At 31.1% G+C, this 22,150-nt stretch overlaps 1 pseudogene; it reads right to left on the reverse strand.

Moving 5' to 3' along the window:
• Window positions 1-3,621: 3,621 nt before the first annotated feature.
• Window positions 3,622-22,120, reverse strand: LOC130509890 (shewanella-like protein phosphatase 1; annotated as a pseudogene).
• Between the last annotated feature and the right edge of the window lie 30 nt (window positions 22,121-22,150).

Consider the following 22,150-nt stretch of genomic DNA (forward strand, 5'->3'; position numbering starts at 1 on the left):
ATGTTTTGTAATTTTGTTAGCTGATTTGATCTCACCTTCACCGTAGGAGAAGGTTCATTATATTGTTTCTTCTTATTTGCATCTCTCCACAGTTTTAATTGCTCCTTCGTCTCATCTCTCTCATCGTGAGTTTTTTTCTCTCTCACAGGCTTGGATTTAACATTTTCAGATTTTTTAGGCTGTTGAGTGTTCTGACTGATCCAGCCACCAAACTCAGGAAAAATACCCATTTACACACTGAAAATTTAGGCCCCAAAGAAATATGACGACCGAAAGAGTGTCTGAGATATAGATAATGGGACAAAGAGATAATTGACTTGCCGGGGGGAAAGGTCAACGGGACAAATCATGTATTATATATATATATGGTTTCAGGGACCTTAGCAAAAAAATATAAGGTTCGATATAAGACAACACATATATAAATCTGAAAGAACAGAGAAGGTGAGTGTGTACCTTACGTTAATGTACCAAGTAAAAATGAAACATATCAAGGCAGCTAAAGTTTCGTGACTTTTTTCTTGACGTACAAGTATTAATGTTGTCTACGTTGGAATGAAAAACTTTGTTGAGTGTTTGAAGAGAAAAAACTCCATTTTTCTTGACGTACAAGTATTCATTTTTATTAGGTTTTTTCTTTAACGGTTTTGTTATTGTTTTGGTTCGTTTCTAGTTCATGCAATATTGTTGTCGTCCTCTTTCGTTATACGCAGTTGTATTTTAATATTTTAAATAATACATATTTTATTATCATAATTTTTTTAACACTTGATTAGGATGGCATGCGGGTACCATTTGGTTCGGTTAGGTTCGGTTCGGATCTTTACAGATTTGGTTCAAATCTTTACATGTTTGGTTTGGGCTTAGATTCGGATAACTCATTTTAAAAAAATAAATAAAGTTCATATATACTTTAAATTTTTTAAAATCTAAAAATAAAAATAATATGTAACATATAAATTTGAATCATATATACCAAAATACTTAAACTTAACATAAAAAATGGTTTAGCTTAAATATTTGGATAGAAAATGAATAGATTTCAGTATTTTTGGTATTTTGAGTAACGTTTAGCTATTTTAAATATATAATGTTTACTATTTTATATATTTTAAGTAGTTTGGACAATTAAAAAGCATCTTATGTATTTTGTATATTTCTTTTAGATATTAATTTTTTTTTAAAAAATATATTTTTAAGTATATAAATCTGATTCGAATATACTCGGATACCCGAAATGTATCGGTCCGGATCGGGTTCGGTTCCGGTTTTCTAGATACCAAAATTTTAGACCTATTCGGATATCTAACCAATTTAATTAAAGTTATGTACTATTTTTTTGGATTAGATTTGGTTCGGTTATTTGGATTCAGATTTTTGTCCAACCATATATTTTTATTGAAACCAAATTTTAAAAGAAAGTGATGATGATTCATAATGATTTTGGGTATGCAACAATTTTTATATCAAAACACTTTCTACTATTTACGTGATATATTTAGTTAATCATTAAAACTAAAATGATCAAGGCCCGTTAAAAACGATGGACTGAACTAAAAAAAAGTTACCATTGATCACAAAACCTTCAATGTGAGAGTTGTACCACTTTTAGTAATTTATAGTCGTTTAAAAAAATTCGAAATATAATATATAAAAAATCTAATTTTTTATTATATGCTTAATGTGATTGCTTAATTTATAACAAATAAAATTAAACAAAAAGTATAGAGGATAAAAAAATTGTTATCAAATCTTTATTATTCTTAATCATTAATTGTGATATATATGTAAATCATATTAAGTAGTTCAATATCTTTTATTTAAGGAAAAAATAGAAAATATTATTTTGTACAATACTAATTAATTTAATAATTATTTAATAAAAACTATAATATATGTATAGATGGACCAACCTATTTGTAATAATTCTGAGAATAATTCTCATGATGATATGTGGGTATCAAAAAATGTTACAATGCTCTATGATTAATATATAGAGGATTAATGAATAAATATGGCTATATTTCTTTCTTTTCTTTCGTATCGGCAACTGAAATGTTAACTACCAAAATATAAATTCAATCCCATTAAACTACTGAGATCAAATCCTCGTAAGAGAAATAATTTGTTTAGACTTGGATGATCGTTAAGAATAAATATCGACTAGAGCTTGACCAGTGTGCCCGCACGGATTGTTATTTTCATTTTTATACAAATAAATATTATTTAAATGTTTATTGGTTTATATTTTAAATATTTATCATATTTTAAATATTTTATAAATACAACAATTAAATAGTTTATGTGCTCTAGAAAATAGTGATCCATGCCCGTTACTAAACTGTTGCCAAAATATTGACCTATTGATATGTTTGAATAATATTTCTTTTAACATGAAATTATTTTTAAAATATAATAAGAATTTAAATATTTTGATCAGATATGGATAATACGATAAGATTTAGATACGTTAGAAAAAAATATTTGGTTACAAACATTAAACATTATTTTACAAATATATTTAATTTTTTTGTTGAAAATAATTAATAGTAACTGAAATGATTAAACATATATGTTAGAAATTTTTGAAATATATATAATCTTTGGTGAAATTATATTATATTAAAAATAATATTCACTTACAAATATTTTATATTGTTCTATTAGTTGTTTAAAGATATTTACATCTTAGCATATATAAATTTTATTGTTCAAAATAATTAATGGTAAGTTAAACATATATTTTAGGAATATTCATAATATTGTTTAATCTCGAATTTAAACTTGATTTTTGTTCAAAATAATTAATGGTAATATTATCCAAGTTTAATATAGTTAAAATCGATTTTAAATTTGAATATCCCTAAAAATAGCTGATTTGTTTAAGGAAATTTATTAAATACAAAAATTAAATTAAATTTGATTTAGAAAATAATTTAATAAATAGAAAAATACAATAATTTCTTAAAGATAAATTCATTTAATTATTTCAGTGGCATGTCACTGTAAATAAGTTGGAAAACTTAGAGATATTTTATATTTATACTTTTGTTTTAATAATATAGAAGTCGTCATTCCAAAGAGTGCGATCTTCTCGGAAAGAAACAGAATCATTTAGGGGGGTGTATTGAACCAAGGGTTTTAGAAGATTGTGAGATTTGATTAAAATCCTCTGTTATTCAAGTAGTGATTTAGATTTTCTTTTTCAAATCCCCTGTTATTTAATATGGAGTTTGTACAAAATGTTTAAACATCACTTGAAATCTCCTGTTATTCAATTAACAATTTATAAAAACTATACCAAATCCAGTGTTATTCAATGATAGGTAGTATTTGGGAAAAAGAATTTGTAAAGAAGATTTGAGAGTACTTTACGTCAGTTTTTAGTTAAAAGCAACCCCAATAGAATAACATCTATAGAGATGTTATTTGAGAATAGAGAACTGAAATATAAAAAAAACATTGCCTTGCCGTAAAAAAACTTCCACTCTTGCTGTAACATGTTTCTCTAACCTAAAACTCTGTGAAACCTGAACCTGTGGTTTCATCACTTACGCCTAAGATTGATTCAACTGAAGTAAAGCCATCGTGGAAAACGGGGTGGAGAGAGTGAGGGCGAGTTCATGGATCTCGGTAGCAGTTGCTTCTTTTAACTCTAGCTTTGTCCCTTCTTATCTCCAGAACCTGAGAAACAACACCAGAGCCAATCATCATCTCTAAGAATAGATTGTAGAAAGACATGAAAACAACTAACACGAACAAAGATTGTCAAATACCTCTGGTCTAGAGTCAATAACACCACCGGACATTCCCACATCAACTCTCCATATGCCGCAACCGTATTCACTAACAAGGAGAAAATAAATATTTCATTACACCTTTTCTACAGAATCTTGTGTTTAAGATATTTGTCAATGAGTTTAAAAAAAGGAACCAGTTTACGCCTGATAACTGAGGACTATGTCCTACCACAATCGCCTTGGCATCAACAACTTCAAGATAGTCTAGGGGAATTTTACTTACCTGATTAGAAAAGTACTCAGGAAACTTAGTCAAGAGTTTTCAGGATTGTGGTGACTCGAATTTAACTTGCCTGTTCAATTTGATAGTCATCCTGATCAGTGGTGAGGAAGGAGACCACCGTGGCAGAAAACCCTCTTATTAACACACAAGATAAACTCCATGAGGGGCCAACCCACTAATAGTTTCCAACGACTTAGATACAGAATTTTAGATGACTCAGAGAAAGCACAGAAAATATAAGTACCTTCACTATATTCCACTGATTTCAATAGGTTTGAGAACTCTTCCCTATCTTGTTTCCATTGCCTTGACTCGAAAATCCAATTCTTAAAAGCTTTGTCCCAGTCTTATGCATAGTCCTCCGAATAGTCAAAAAAATCTGTACACTCATCGAATGCTCTCGTATCTACGTATCTGAAATCCCCTTCAACGTTCATCTCATGGTTCCCATTAACCATTAAGTATTGGACAATAAATTGCAAAGTGTTAGTCGTATCTTGTGCTTTCTGTAACACATGTCAAATTCAAGTGTGATGATAGCATTCAAACCTGGAAAACAGCTCCACCGTTAGCTTTGTCCTGTCCATTAAGTTACCTCAATAAAGAGAGTATTGCAATTTCATCACGATCCAGTATATCTCTTACCTGAACTACTAACTGTAATTTTCATGTATCAGTTTCACATAAATTGGTACTGAGAAAGATATGAAGTAGTGTGACTGTATAAGCCAAATCAAACTATCTTAAACATCAAGACAACAATTTATAAACAGATTGTTTGGAACAGGTTTCTTTCACGACAAGCATAGTATTGTATATTGTAATATATGCCAATGGCCAAGTTTTAGAAAAAATTGGCAAAATGGGCAAATCTCAAGTTTGTTATTAGACAGTTGGGCGACCTCAAGTTTAAATTAGTCAATTGGGCAACTTTTTGCATTTGCCTATGTAAACTTATGTCTAAATATCTTTTGGGACCTTTGTCAGATTCATTATTTACATCTTTGCCATTTCAATTAAAATATATCTAAAATAAAATTTGTCACATCACCTCTCTCATTCTTTTTCTCTCTCCTTTTTCTCTCTCCTTCTTTTCCATACTACCAACCATCATCTACGAAATCATCTCTCTCTCCTTCTTTTCCTTTCATCTTCTTTTTCTCTCTTATTATTTTCTACACCACCACCTTTACAGTTAAATTAACTGAAGAAGAAGAAAGCGTTTCCTTTAACTGAAGAATAAGAAACCATTACGCCCATGTGCACTCCAAGCCCCTGTTTATGAAATTTATACATATGCAACTTCTAATGACACTTAAATACAATATTTATACACTAAAAATGATTAAAATGAATGCTTAATATCATACAAAATACTATATATCATTTATTAATTATTAAAAGTATAAATACTAAAAATGTTTATTAAAATTTAAAAATTGATTTCTTCAAAGTAATCTAACGGGAAAAATTATCTAGGTTAGATTTCGATTTTATTGAAATTTATTGTAACTGTATTACATATTACATTCTCTTAATTGTTTGGTTTTAAAAAAAAAAATCTTTCATTATATTTCATTATCTTTTAATTGTTTAAATTATATTTCATTATCTTTGAATAATTTAGTTTTTAAATAATACAAGATAATATAAAATGTCTATTTTCTATTAAAACATCTTATATCCATCTAAAATTCTAGTTTTCATGGCTGTGATTTTATTGAAAAAACTAAACAATTAATAGAAAATGTCTTTTTCTATTGAAAAATTATCTAGATTTTATTTCGATTTTATTGATTTATTTTGTAACTGTATTATATATTTCATAATAAAAATATGATGTATTGTTTTTTAAGAAATCCTTCATTATATTTCATTTTAGATGTCTTTAATGTCAATTATTTATTGTTTAATCTTTAATTGTTTAGTTTTTTCAATTGTTTAGCTTTTTATATAAAAAATATTCAATTGTTTAGTTTTTTTATTATAAGATGTATTTCCTTATTTATTTCAACATTTCATTTCTAAACAATCTTAAATTTTATATGAAAATTATGTTGTCTAAATGAATGTGCTTCACATATATGAAAACACAATTAAACTAATATGTTAATTTATTTTATTGAATTTAATGAAAATATTTTGGTATATCAGCTTTCACAAATGAAATGTTGTTATAAATTATTTGATTGTTTTTACCATCTTTTAGTTAATTAGATCATTTATAATGAGATAGATAAAATTTTAGATTATAATACCAATAGGTTATTAGCAAAATATTTAAATTTTATATAGAGTAAAATGTGAGTTCTAAATAATTAACGTATAATTGTTTTGAAGAGCACTGTGCTCTCCTTGTATTCGTAGATGTATTTAAATTTTATACTTAATATGTATTTAAACTTTCCAATGCTATAAGGGATATAAACAAAAGGTATTCATAGATGTTATGTATTCGTACACCGATGTATTCATATACCTTAAATATATGTATACTTATGTATTCGTACACCTTAAGTATTCGATGGGTTATGTTGGTATTCGCACATTTTATGTATTTGTACACCTTATGTATACTTATGTATATGTACACCTTATGTATTTGTACATCTTAAGTATTAGATGGGTTATGTTGATATTCGTACACCTTATGTATTCGTACACCTTCTGTATTCCTTAGGTATTCGTACACCTTAGGTATTTGTACACCTAAGGTATTCGTACACCTTATATATTCGTACACCTTAGATATTCGTACATCTTATGTATACGTATACTTATTTCTTGAGTTATAGTGAATTAGATTGTATTAAACGTTAGGCATAGGGTTCCGGATTTACCTAAGGGTTCCAGATTTTTTCGGATTCTGGATTTACCCAATGGTTCTGGATTTACCCAAGGGTTCCGGGTTTAGGATTCAAAGTTTAGAGTTTAGGATTTTAGGTTTAGTGTTTTGTTGAAGATTTTTAATATTTAAGATAAATGTAGACAAATTTGTTCTTCTTACCATTTTGACAAAAAATGAAAGATCCATGTAGGTTTCCAAGTTTATTAAATTTACCCAGATTTATGAAAATTATCCATAAATTTATCTAATTTTATGAATAATTTATCATTTATTTGGGTAAATTTCATAAATATGAAAGTTTCTTTTATGGGTCAAAATGTATAATTTATTATGATTCCGGATTTACCCAAGGGTTCTGGATTTATCCAAGGGTTCCGGGTTTAGGATTCATGGTTTAGAGTTTAGGATTTTAGGTTTAGTGTTTTGTTGATGATTTTAAATATTTAAGATAAGAAGTTTATGCGAGAGAATTTGGTCAAACTCAGGTTGAGTCTTAACTTCTTAAGACATAAAAATCACTAGATACTTGACATGGGGGCACCAAATTATCCTATATTTTTTGGACTTATTCTTGGGTTCACCCCTAGAGTGAACCTTAAGGTTCACCAACCAATAGAAATCACTCATTTCACAATTGATATCTTTTAAAAAAGTAAACAAAATATTGTCGAGTTATATTATATTTTTAAAATAAAAATATTAAAAAAATAAAAATAATAATATATGCAAAAAAAGATATTTAAAAAGATTTTAATTTCGTCAACAAAACACTAAACCCTAAACTCTAAATCCTAAACCCTTGGATAAATACTAAACCTTAAATTAAAAACATTAAACCATAATAGTATTTTTAAGATTTAATGTTTTAGTTTTTAGTGTTTTTGATTTAGAATTTAGGATTATCCAAGTGTTTATGATTTATCCAAAGGTTTAGGGTTTAGAATTTAGAGTTTAGGGTTTAGAGTTTAAAATTATCCAAGGGTTTAGGGTATACCTAAGGGTTTAGGATTTAGGGTTTAGGGTTTAGTGTTTTTTGACGATATTAAAAATAGTTTTCAAAAAATCATTTTTTGTAGCGACTATTATTTTTATTTGTTTTTATTTTATTTATTTTAAAAACATAATATAACTTGACAATATTTTCTTTCCTTTTTAAAAGATATTAATTATGAAATACTTGATTTCTATTGGTTGGGTGAACCTAAATGTTCACTCTAGGGGTGAACCTAAGAATAACTCTATTTTTTGGGGTGAAATAGCACTATAGCGGATATCTTTTTTAATAGACTATGAGAAATACTTGAGTTCACCCCTAGAGTGAACCTTTAGGTTTACCCAACCAATAGGATTTCGTTATTTCATATTCAGTATCTTTTTAAAAAGGAAACAAAATATTGTCAAGTTTTATTATGTTTTTAAAATAAAAAATATATAGAAAATAATAGTAGTCGCAAAAAAAGATTTTATATTTAAAATACCTTCAGCAAAACACTAAACCCTAAACTCTAAACCCTAAATCATAAACCTTAAATCCATGGTAAACCCTTGGATAAATCTTAAATCTTTGGATTTAAAAAAAAAATATATATTTTTAACACAATTAGGAAAACACTAAACCCTAAATACTAAACCCTAAACCCTTGGGTAAATCATAAACCCTTGGATAAATCCTAAACCGTAGAATTTAGAATTTATCCAAGCATTTTGGATTTACCAAGGGTTTAGGATTTAGGGTTTAGGGTTTAGTGTTTGGCTGACGGTATTAAAAATATATTTTTCTAAAACGTATTTTTGTTTGCAATCAATATTAATTTTTATTTTTTAGTTTAAAAATATTAATATAATTTGAAATATTTTATTTCTTTTTTTTAAAAGATACTGAATATGAAATAACGAAATTCTATTGGTTGGGTGAACCTAAAGGTTCACTCTATGGGTGAACCCAGAAATTTCTCGGATTATATTGGTTCTAGCAAGTAGATATGATCCTTGAAAATTAAAGCTATAAGATCACTTCATCGTGAAAGGTGTAGGGTTTTTCATTTTATTAACAAATTTGTCATTTCATTAACAATTTTTTTGTCATTTTATAAACATAAAAATTAAAACGAATGCACTTTGCTGTCAGATCCCAATTTGTCATTTTATTTTTGGGAAAACAAATTTAGCATTTCGTGAGTGTTTCTATTTTTGGCAAAAACAAAAAGTGTGAGATCAATTTTGACCAAAAAAATGTAAGATTCACGTAGGTTTCCAAATTTATTAAATTTACCCAAATATATTAAAATTAAATGTAGACAAATTTGTTTTCCTGCCATTTTGGCAAAAAATGAAGGATCTATGAAGGTTTCCAAGTTTATTAAATTTACTCTGATTTATGATAATTATCCATAAATTTAAATAATTTTATGAATTATCATTTATTTGGGTAGATTTCATAAATATGAAAGTTTTTTTTATGAGTCAAAATGTATAATTTATTGGGTAACTTTCATAAATTTTAGAGTTTGCATCGATTTTATATTAATTCGTATAGATTTTATGTTGACTTTATATATGAAAAAATCTGTATTATATTAAAAGTAGTTGCTCATATATGATCTTTAAATATTAAATATGATCCACAAGTTTAATGAATAAAGAATGTTTATGGGGTCCACAGAAGTTGTTAAAAGTTAGTGGGAAAAAATTATTTTTTTATAGACAAAGTGGATTTTGGGTCCCACGAAATTATTTTTCTAACTTGCCAAGTTTAATAAGCAAAAAGGTTAAAAATGTCATAAATTTATTCTCTCTCTACTAGGTTGCCCAACAACCTAATTAAAACTTGGACTTGCCCAATTTTCTAATTCAAACTTAAAAATTGCCCAATCACCTAATTCACCCCAAGTTTTATTTCTTTATATGCATATTCATAGTGATTAGGTAGATAATAAGATAAACCGGTAAGAAGAAAAATATATTGACCAAAATTAATATTTCATGTTTCAAATCACCTACATAACTTTAAATCTATACAAGTTATTTTATCAAATCACCTAAAGATTTTTTATTTGTATTTTTAAACTTCCATCAAAATCACCCAAATAACTTCAAAACTCACATAAATTCCACTAAAATTAAAACACCCTAAAAGCTTCTAAAACCATTGATTCAATACACCCCCTTAGAACACGGAATGTGTTTCTTTCCTTTCCTTTTTGTTCGTGATTCTTACAGTATTATATATATCAGTTTACTTTTCAGTTACAAAAAATATATTTGAGTGTACTTTAAACATTTTTTTCTTGCATGGCTAAATCACCTTCTTTCTGTTGCCTCCTCCATCTATACTATTAAAGCATGATTTTATTGATTTTTTTACTAAAAATACCATTTTCTTTATTAACATTGCATATTTCATTAAGGGCAATCAATTAATATTAATAACACATCTATATTGGATCAATTTTTTTGGATCCAGCCCACTACCCACATCAGATCTCTTTTGGACCATTTGGGCCGATTAAAAAATCAGATCCAATTCTTATTTTTTTTCTCCAAGTTCAATAATTTATTTTCAACCATTCTTAATATTTTATGTAGTGAAAAAAAATTAATCACTTAATTATTATGTTTTTTATTTTTTTTAATATAATTTAAGCATTCATAAAAAAATATTTTTCAATTGAAAAGTATATATCTTTATTAAAAGTATATAATTTTTTATTTTAAAAATTAACCACATAATAAAATTAATTTATCAGAGTTATACCAACTTAATTCATTAAAAATAAAGTTTAATTTTCTAAACATAAATATTCATTAGACCTGGACGTTCGGGTACCCATTCGGATACAGATCGGTTTTTTCGGGTATCGGGTTTTGCGGGTTTTGAAATTAAACCCCATTCGGGTATTATAAAATTTCGGATCAGGTTCGATTCGGGTCTTTCCAGGTCCGGGTGGATTCGGTTCTCATGCATAAGAACCTGAAAAATAACCAAATAACCAAAGTATCTAAAACGGGTTCGGTTATTTGTACTCAAAGTAACCAAAGTATCCGATTCGGTTCAAATTTTTATATCCAAATTACTCAAAAATAGCCAAAAGTAACCAAAAATATCTATTTTATACAGTTTTTTTGGTAAACTTTTATCCAAATTATCATATTTTATCCAAAAATACTCAAAAGTACCGAAAATAACTACTATAGTTAACTTATAATATTAATTTAAAATATTAAAATAATTATAAATATAATAATAACATATATTTTTACATATATATTCACATTTTAGATATCTTTGGGTACTAATTCGGTTCTCGGTCCGGGTTGAATTCGGAACCGGTTCTTCGGATATAGCAATTTAGAACTCATTCGGATAATTACTCCGGGTCTGATCGGGTTCGAAACCCTAATTTTCGGGTCGGTTTCGGGTTGGTTCTTCGGGTCTGGATATTGTGCTCATGTCTATACTCATTTAAAATGAAACACGATAAAGAAAAATAAAAAGCTTAAGTCTTTTATAAGAAAACAAATATATGAAAATATGACATTTACTAAATATTTGTCAATTTAAAAAAAAATAAAGGAAAATAAACCCGCGCTTTTAAAACGCGGATCAAAATCTAGTTTTTGTTTTGTTTTCCAATCTTATGATCTGCCACATATTAGTCAAGGAAGCTAAAGTCTCGTGACTTCTTTTTTGACGTACAAGTATTAATGTTGTCTATGTCTGAATGAAAAACTTTGTTGAGATGGAGAAAGTTTTTAAGCTTCTGAAGAAAAAAATAACTTCATAAAGAAAAAAGTTTTTTATTACTTAGAAGAGAATTTTTTATTACTTGGATGATTCTTACAAACTTTTTTTAATAACGTTGATTTATTATGACATTACAATTATTAGATAGATTATATAACGATTCGATAACCAATAATAGTATCTATTTTATGAGGATTTACGTTTAATTGCATCATTTGAGATGTCTTATGAACATCAATTCATGACTATATTTAGTTGTACTATGTTGAAGAATCTTTGTAAACATTTCTTCTATCACGTGCATTAATAAATCACTTTTTCTGGGATTTGAAATCTAGATTTCCTGTAATATGCAAGAAATTGCATAGTTTGGGATTCGAATCCCAGATCTGTGTGTAGAATCTTTAAAAACCTTAACCAGTAGATTACAGTGCTTCCAAAATTCTTACAAATTTGGATGATCCAAAATAAAAGAGAAGGTATTTAGAGAGAGAGAGAGAGAGAGAGAGAGAGAGACCGATTGTTATAAAGAACCTAAATACATAGATATATCTACTAATGGTTGACAAAGAATTAAGATATACACTTATTCACTAATAACTATAGCTATATGCAATATATGAATCATATTATGCGTGCAGGCAGTGTCGAGCCTAGTGAAGAAGATTGGAAACATTCGCTTATGTCAAATTTTTTTGTAGAAGATTTATAGCTTTGTAGGGCATCATTTAGTTTATAGTTTACACACTAAATGACTAGCATTGTACTCGTCACTTATTTCTACAATTATAACTCAGGTGTTACCAGTTAATTATGATGCATTCTATTTTCTTTCTTTCTTCTTTTTGAACTCATTCTATTGTTTTTTTTAGTTTTGTGTTTGTACATATGTTCATATTGTTGTAAATAAGATATAAAGGTGTTGTTGTGTTATTTAATATTAAAGACAAGAGGCTCCTTATATATGGAGTTTAGACCGTCTATTACAAGTCTCATAAGCAATGTGGGATTCTCTTAAACATTAAGAGAAGTCGCCATCATTAAACTAATATAAGACAAGGCTCAATCCACATAAGGATGGCCGGTTTAATACAAAGTCGGTTATAAGCATTCTTAAATCGGATGGTTTACAACACTCCCCCTGAATGCCATAACCATCTAGGGCTTGTAATGCGTTTGGTATACTGCCTCGTTAAAACCTTTCCATGGTAAACCCAAAAACCCAATGTGGTAAAAACGGGAAGCCATGGATAGGAAAAAGAGTACAGCCGCATTACTTCCCCTGAAGTGAACATCACTGAAGGCTTCTCAGTGATCGCATACCAATCTGCTGCATAAGCTTCCTGAGCGTGCATGTTGGTAATGCCTAAGTGAAGAGGTCGGCTGAGTTCTCGCTGGATCTGACTTAGAGGACCTTGACCTCTCCTTCTTTCTGAAGATCGTGGGTGAAGAAGAACTTGGGGAGAACATGCTTAGTCTTGTCACCCTTGATGTAACCATCTTTGAGCTGAGCTATGCAGGCCGCATTGTCTTCGTAAAGAACGGTCGGCTTGTATTTACCATCCGTGATCCCACATGCTGTCCGAATATGGTGTGTCATGAGTCTCAACCAGACACACTCTCTGCTTGCTTCATGGATCGCCAATATATCAGAGTGATTGGATGATGTGGCTGATATAGTCTGCTTGACTGATCTCCATGAAATGGTCGTGCCTCCATATGTGAAAACATAGCCAGTTTGGGACTTAGCACTGTGTGGATCGGACTGGTAACCTGCATCAACAAAATGCTTTCATGATATTCATGGTCCATTCGGATCATATGGTTTATCTCTCTTAGATAAATTCGACCATGAATGTCTTTGTATGTCCATGATATGTCCGGATCATGACATCATCCATAATCCATCCGGATTATGTTCTTGTCCACTATATATCTTATTCATATCCTTTAACCAAAACTCTTTATGAACTTTTAGTATATGTCCACGGTATGTTCATGAAGTGGCTATTGTGTTATAGTTTGAAGTTTAATCAAAACTAAGCCACTTTTTGGTCAATAGGACGTTCCTCTCACTTGGATGGTTTAGGTCGGATTTAAGACCTAGAGGAACTGGTCGGAACAAGCTGGACGGGATGGATTGGTCGGGACCAATGACGATTAAGGTCGAACTAGGTCGGACATGATCCTAGTCGGTATGGTTCCCTTTGGTCGTGAATCTGATGGATTCTCAGACCATTTGATCAATCTATTCTTGGTACGTTGGATCATAAATCCCAACATTCATATACGGCTAATGATCTCTACTATAGATCATCGTAGTCTCTTCATAGCCTTTCCAAGAATCAATCATCTTAATCATCCTTTCTTTAATTATAAACACAAGGAATATATTGACTACTATGTGGACTGATCAGAAACGTTCTTATAGAACTTTCTACTAAGCATCACTTAGTCTCATCATATCGTGTGTACATACACGCATGCAGCTGCATTTCAGTCCATGAACAACGCAGGAACGATGTTGTTCTATGAGAACTTCTTTCTCATTTCTCAAGGTATCTTATGTTACCTTTATATCCAGTGATATATCCAATGTCTACTACATCTTCCTTAGATGTCCAAATCTTTATTAATTTCGATATTGGGTAGTAGCATTCACCACCTAGGAATTTATTTCCTTGTTCCTTAGTCCCTGTGAGTATCCTTGTGTGATCAAGCCATTCCTTTTGAATGCTTTATGTAGCAACATGTACGACCACTTGTCTGTACTTTCATGTTCTACAGCTCACGATTTTCTTTTCCTCACAAGACTCATCTGTTCACTGGTTAGATGGCGTCTATCTTATGTATTTGGCCAATACGCCCATTATATTCATTCTTTACTATAACTCCACGTCCCATTCATTTCTCTATGATGAGTACTCTTACGTGGGTTAGTGATCCTCGCATATCTCTTATGCTCAAGTGCTTTCTCTTTATCACTTATGAGTGTGTGTATGTGTCGACACCTTATATAATGTTCCATCGCGTTCTATCGCGTTCTAGACATGATACAATCGATTGAGATTTTATTATTATCAGGATCATTGAATACTTTGTAGTTTGCAAGGCTATATTGTATGATACATGTACCTTAGGACCGGCCGGTCTTATCTCATTGTCTAGTATGGTTTCTCTTTCATGAACCCGGATCCATCATTATGAGCACCTTAACTTTTCTATCCGTGGTTCATTATATATGGAACATTCTGGTCTATCTTCTATAGACTTTTACATCAACTTGATTATGTCTCTACTAGGATATTTATATATGGTGCTAAGCTGGTATGACTTAGTCATTCTTTCGGGTCTGTCTGGCTACCATTCTTTCTTTGTTTATGGACGTCCAGTACATATATATCTGGTCCGAGGATCTTTGCCAAGACTTGGATGGTTAAAACCATTCCACTTTTACTTTCTATTTACCAGCTTATAGCTTTCTCCATGATGTTGGATAGTCGGATTCATCTTGTATGTAATCCGTGTACCTTGGCCACAATATGATCACCTTTGTTTGGCTCATGGTCTCATTGAATTCGTGGGAGAAAGATCATGTTCTCTTATCCAACATATATTCCCGATTTTCATCTCATCCTTAGATGAGGTATTCCATCCTAGATGGCACATAGGTATGTGGTGGTTTATCCATAAAGTCTTAGGATGGTCTATATCTGGATTATGACCCTTTATCATCTTTAGACGGGAATATCTATGCTCACTTTATATGGCCTGATGTATCTTATCTTTCATACATGTATTCTTGTGGTGTACCCAAGCTTATAGACTTTTGAAGTCTCAACCTTATAGGTTATGCCTTATACGGCCAAGCTATAATGTCTTATGGCCTTTGGCCAGGCTTATCATGTTCGGGTTTTATAGTATGGTCATGGACCATACGGAGTGTTTATTCTCCCCCTCATGAACATGCTATAAAATACATTTGTTTGTCCTCACTTAAACGTAATGCTTGGACGGCCAGCATGGTTTTAGACAATGTTACACGAATTTGTGGTCTGGTCATGATCACGGGTTTTGTCCTCACTACCCTTATGATCAGATTATACTTTCGTGTTGCTTGGAACAATGAAGCCTACTGAGTTTCCCTTGTGTACATGTTTCACAACGTGAGATCTTATGGGATAACTCTTTGTGCCTTAGTAATTTTAAACCTTGCATCAAGTTCGGACCAGGATGGCTAATCCGGTCAGGCCATAAAGTGTATAAATTCGTTGGTGAACCTTACTGGTTACCTAGGCTTTTATGACTTATCACACTGATCCTTAGCATAGTATTAGATCAGTAGGGAGAATGTAGTCTCGACCTCTCTTATATATATGCCTTTGGCTATTTTCATAAGCTAAAGAGACATTTCCTTTTGCTTTGCCCATTGGTTTATTATAGAAACCATTTTGATGTGGCTTGTAATGTCATTTCGACCTTTACTCCCTCCTCGGCCATGATTGGATCTACAACCACGGTTATTGTGGTATCCTTGTCCACGGCCAGTGGAGATTTTGGGTCTCTCTCAATGGGTCTTAGGTGATAAATTTCGTGCCTCTTAAGGCCGTGCCTTAGGCGTGGTGGTCTAGACATACTCTTCTCGAGTTTTCATTCTCATATGTCAATCAAAAATATTTTTCAAGCAAATCAATCAATGAAGATAAAATAAAAACTTTTATTAATGCTATAAAATTTTGAATGACAAAACACCAAATCATAAGTATGAAATCAGAATGTTTAAAGGCTTTAGACAATGGTCTAGCCGGCCACTCCATCTGTCACTTTGGACGTGGCTCCCATGGATTATTCATCATCACTATCTGCCTCATAGCCGCTCATATCATCTTTCATCTGATTCATCTGTTCATTTTGAGATAAGTATAAGAACAGATCGTTGTATGTGGTGAAACCTTTATCTCGATAGGTTAGTTGTAGGAATAGATCTTTTGGATCTGCTGTGGAGAAAACTTTTTCACATTGAGATGATGGCGCATTACTGTTAATGCCTTATATTTCTCATTCTCGGTTCCATGATCATCCTTGATGATACATTCACTAAGACCTTCTATCGTTAGTATAACCGAGATATTTATTGCCCATCTTAGATAGTTCTCTCCAGAGATATCTAGGGTATCATAGTCCATGGGTTGGAATCTCAACATCTGAAATCATATCAAAATGATTTAAGTGTTAGTACATACAATTTCTGATGCCATTCGGCTATACAAGAAATAAAAGGCACTCGGCCAGTATGTAAACAATAAAGTCATATGGCTTGTGTGACCAATGCCATTCGGCTATTACACAATTAAGATCACACGGCCAGCAAACAAATAAGAGGGCCACACGGCCAGTTTGCATTCTCATTAGAAATTTACTTTCACGTAACTCATCCATCTCTTAATCAACTTGTTTGATTTATAAATCCCTTGAAAATAGTGGGATGGACGAGTGCATGGTCTAGCCATACCATATGGTATGCTACATCGACCCATGCGGTTTAATGGTCTAGTAGTACCATTCAGTACACTTCCTCGACCAAATAAAATGGATCATGATTTAGCTGCATCCATCACCAGTGATTGTGGATCACCGTGGATCATCGAGAATCATCGTGGATCACCTTGGATCACTGATCATCGTAGATCATCGCGGATCATCGAGGATCATCATGGATCATAGATCAACGCGGATCATCGTGGATGATCACCGTGAATCACGGGTGAAAAATCTAGTTGCACCTGAGGGTGAACATCATCGACCATTGATTTTGTTTTATGGTCTAGTTGTACTTAAGAGTACGTATCATCGACCTTTACTTCATATGGTCTAGTCATACCTATTGGTATGCATCATTGACCTAAAAGAAAAAACATGGTCTAGCTACACTATGATGTGCATCATCGACCAAAAGATGTGGAAAACATTAACCTTATGTTTTGTTTGGACATATAGCGTGTCGTCCTTAAAAGGGTATCACTTGTTGTCCATACAAAACGAAAGTCATGTAATCACATGCTTTATATTTTAGGGTTTAGGGTTTCTTAAAATCGGACTTAAACTTTAAGGATTAGGGTTTAAAATTCAAATATGATTTTAGGATTAGGTTAAACATTGACTTTAAATTTTGTTTGGACATATAGCGTGTCATCCTTAAAGGGGTATCACTTGTTGTCCATACAAAACTAAAGTCATGTAAAACTATTAAGGGTTTAGGGTTTTGATTTTAAAATAAAACAAGAACTAAAATCAACCAAATCAAATCGCAAAACCTTTTAAATCGGATTTAAGATGAAGAGAAGTTTGAAATCTGAATTGCTTGAACCACAAGTAAAGATTAGGGTTCTTAAGATCTTACCTTTAACTTTGCCGATCTTTTCTTTGGTTCCTTTCTTAGAAACTATTGATGGTTGATATTGGAGCTGGATCGTGCTGATAACGTGTTGTAAATAAGATGTAAAGGTGTTGTTGTGTTATTTAATATTAAAGACAAGAGGCTCCTTATATATGGAGTTTATACCGTCTATTACAAGTCTCATAAGCAATGTGGGACTCTCTTAAACATTAAGAGAAGTCGCCATCATTAAACTAATATAAGACAAGGCCCAATCCACATAAGGATGGCCGGTTTAATACAAAGTCGGTTATAAGCATTCTTAAACCGGATGGTTTACAACACATATTCTTTTATTTTGCCATAATAATTCATTTTTCTTCATCTTTTATTGTCTCTTTTTTATCTAATTTGTTTATTAGTGCTTACTCCCTCTGTTTCAAATTAATCTATGTTCCAAGATTTTCACACTTATTAAGAAAACACATTAAAACTTAGTTATTAATGCATATCTTTTTGTAAATTTATATTTTCTATATTTTTAAACCAATAAAATTTCAAGAAATGCAATTAATGTTTTTGAAACACACAATTTTTCATTATTAGTTGACAAAAAATACATTGAAAATATAAAAAATACATCTTTTTGAAACCAAAATATTTCCTAGAACATGCAACTATCTGAAACGGGGGAGTATTTTACAATTCTAAATAAAATTATGTATATGAAATACTTTGAGTGCATTACCTAATAGGACACGTTGTTCTCTTTTTTAACACAATCAAACACTTGTTGCTGGTCAGACACATATTTGATGTGCTGTCTTTATTTGTGACATTAATGTCCTTCATTTGTGGATCAGCGAGGGAGGATGAGTGTGTCGTGTGTGTAAAAGACAGTGGAGGACCAAGTTTTATTTCAAGTTGATCCACTAATGTCAAGTTTTAATTAACTTTTATCTCAAGTTTTATAATACATAAAATGAAATAATTATCACACTTGATTATATATAAAATTATCTATCTTTTAACATCTATATTGATATATATATATATATATTAAGATATATACAGAAAAAGATATGGACATGGACATGGACACTAAAATGTGGCTGTAGAAACCATCCACAAATTACCGTCCACAGATAGCCATACACATGAACATACATGCAAGCCCACCATCCTCGTATACAAATAACCTTCCACAATACCCACTCACATACAACTAATATGTACTTAGTCATGGATCTAGACCTTTGGTTAAGGTTCATATTATTTGGTCCAAGTAAAATAGCCATGTATATTTCAACATCTTTTATACATAGTTTTTTATCCACAACAATCAATCTTCATGTCCACAGTTTTCGTGTAAGAGTTCTTTATTCTATATAGCAAAAAAAAAAGAATCCATCAATTTATACACACTCCTACTTTGTATACTAAGGAATTCTAGTAGCATTGGTAGCATTTTGTTTCAGTCATGGATAGCACCAGACGTGGAAGTATCCACACATAGCTGGTTTGTAGCCTATCTTCTGATGATAATATGCATACTTGGTACACATTATTTTACCAGCACCAAAACATTCATAGTCAACACAAGTTTCAATACCACAATTGTTATTGAACCCTAACACAGACTCATAATCAGATTCTTGGCTTTCTTATAATAAAAACAGAGAAAATAATCTAGTAAAGTGGAAGCTTTACCTCTTTGGGTTTTTTCTCCTCTGTATTATTTTCTTTGTTCTTGTCTTCGTCCCTTTTGTTCTTCTCCTTAGTGTCCTTGTTGTTGTTGTTGTCATTTTATTTCTCGTTCTTAGGCTGAGGAGAGACCAACTCCTTGAAAAACCAAATCCTTAAAAAAACTGATAACAACACATGAAACAACTCAATTAATCAAGCGAAGAATTAAAGACACAATTCTTTATCAAATAATCAAACAAAACTTTCATGACATAAAACAGAGAAAAGACACAAACTTTATAAACAGATAAAAGACACGAATTATCAAATAATCAAGGTAAAGACATGAACTTTATTAATTAATAAAGCTTCTTACATGAGACATACAACATAGAAAGATTGAAAAGAAGCTTACTGGATCTGCTCAGTCATTGTGGCTTCACATTCAAGGGAGTACATATGTCGAGCAAGTGAAAACTGCAGACTTGAAGGCACACGAGATCGAGTTCCTTCTTCACCTCCAGAACATCCACGACGATTTTGAGCTTGGAATCAATAGCGTGGCTCACCGGCGGTCGAGGAGGAGGAGGAGCTGCTTTGTTTCGATCGTCTCCTCCGACTCTATCTTCTTCTCCGGCGGTGTTTTCTATTCATGTGGGGGATTGTTGGAACTATTTTTTTTAGCAATGTATTCATATGCTAAAAATAGATTTAGTGTGAATGAGAAATGGAGGTCTAATGTGTGTGATTTGAGAAACTTGTATAAAGTTACAAATATACACATTAGATATTTGGATTTGGGTTTTGATTTGTTAGTTGGAATTCATGTTCATTAACTTAATCTTATAAACCAAATATATGTGATCTTTTATATTGATAAAATATAAAAAAGAAATCCATTTAAAGTATATTATTTTGTTTGAATGGGTCAAATAGTAATAATTATACTCTTTAATTTCTTGGTCAAAATGTGAAATGAATTCACATAATAATGACAAGAAATAAAGACTCCATTAGTGCACCATGGGAGGTTTCATTTTATGTTAAAAAATGAAACTTGTGCTTCTCATTGTTTTCTATATAAAGCCTCATGGCAATGTAGAAAAAGACACATCCAACACCAAAAAAAAACCACATTCTCCTATATTGAATAGTCATGTTAGTATTTTTATTTCTTGAGTCTGAGAGTGCAACACAAAACTAGGGTCGATAGATTCTGTTTTTCGGTGATGGTAAACAGAAACAATGCTGCAGTTGTATCCTGGGAATCTGAGCGCTATGCAACCGCCACACTACGGGGCGTTTAAAGATTTAAGGAAAGAGATTAACCATCTCGACTCTGCAATTTTTTCTTCATTCGTTTGTTTCAGTATTGTATTTTTTGATTTTTGTTCTTATTATTTTTATAAATATCAGTTGTCTCTATCGTAGTGAAATAAGGTTCCTACAGAACCTGCTTTACAACCAATTCTGGAAGATTTGTGTGTTCTTGTTCTTCGTCATCTTCAATAGAAATTAGTTTTGAGAGAGAGAGAGAGAGAGAGAGAGAGAGAGAGAGAGAGAGGAGAGAGAGAGAGAGAGAGAGAGAGAGAGAGAGAGAGAGAGAGAGAGAGAGAGAGAGAGAGAGAGAGAGAGAGAGAGAGAGAGAGAGGGAGATTTAGTCGCGTGTTTAGCTATGAAAAATAAGTTAGCTTTTAGTTAGAGGGCAGAATAGACAATAAACACTACAAAAGTGTGCCTAAACACCACAAAAGTGTGCCTTAAGTGAGAAGTGACTCTCAATGTAATTGAGAAGTCAAAAAGTGTATTGCAATGTAAAATTTTCAACTATTTTTATGTCTTGCAATTTTATATTTATAAATCTTATACTCCCTCCGTTCCAAATTAGATGATGTTTTGGGGAGTTTTGGATGTTTCAAAATAGATGATGTTTTGATATTTTTATATTAGTTATAGCTTTATTGAAAACTGTGTGACAAATAGAATCTTATAATCTTTTGATTATTGGTTGGATTAGTTTTAATTTTTCTTTTCAATGCTATTTTTTAAGATAAAAATATATTCCTTAATTCTTGTGCCATCATCCATAACATCAAGTATTTAGGAACAGAGGGAGTATACTAAAACAGAAATCGATCACAACTTCAATTCATGTGTGATATTTTAAGTGGTCCTATTCTTCGAAAGTCATGTTATATTTATTTTCAATTATTATTATAACTTACTATAGGGGAAATTTCATAACTACACTTTGTGTAGTACCACAATTCAAGTTTACCACCACTTTAGGGACATTTTCACAAATACACTTTTCAGTAGTGTGAAAAATACTAAATTAACCCTACCCTATCTCTAACATACCACATCTCTCTATCGCTACTTTCTTCTCTCTGTCGAGACCATCGTTTCTCTCCTTCGAATCCGTCGTCGTCATCGTCGTCATCGTCATCGAAAAATCCTCGTCGTTGTCGTC

Source organism: Raphanus sativus, chromosome 3 (genome assembly GCF_000801105.2).
Source record: "Raphanus sativus cultivar WK10039 chromosome 3, ASM80110v3, whole genome shotgun sequence".
Taxonomy (NCBI): Eukaryota; Viridiplantae; Streptophyta; class Magnoliopsida; order Brassicales; family Brassicaceae; genus Raphanus; species Raphanus sativus.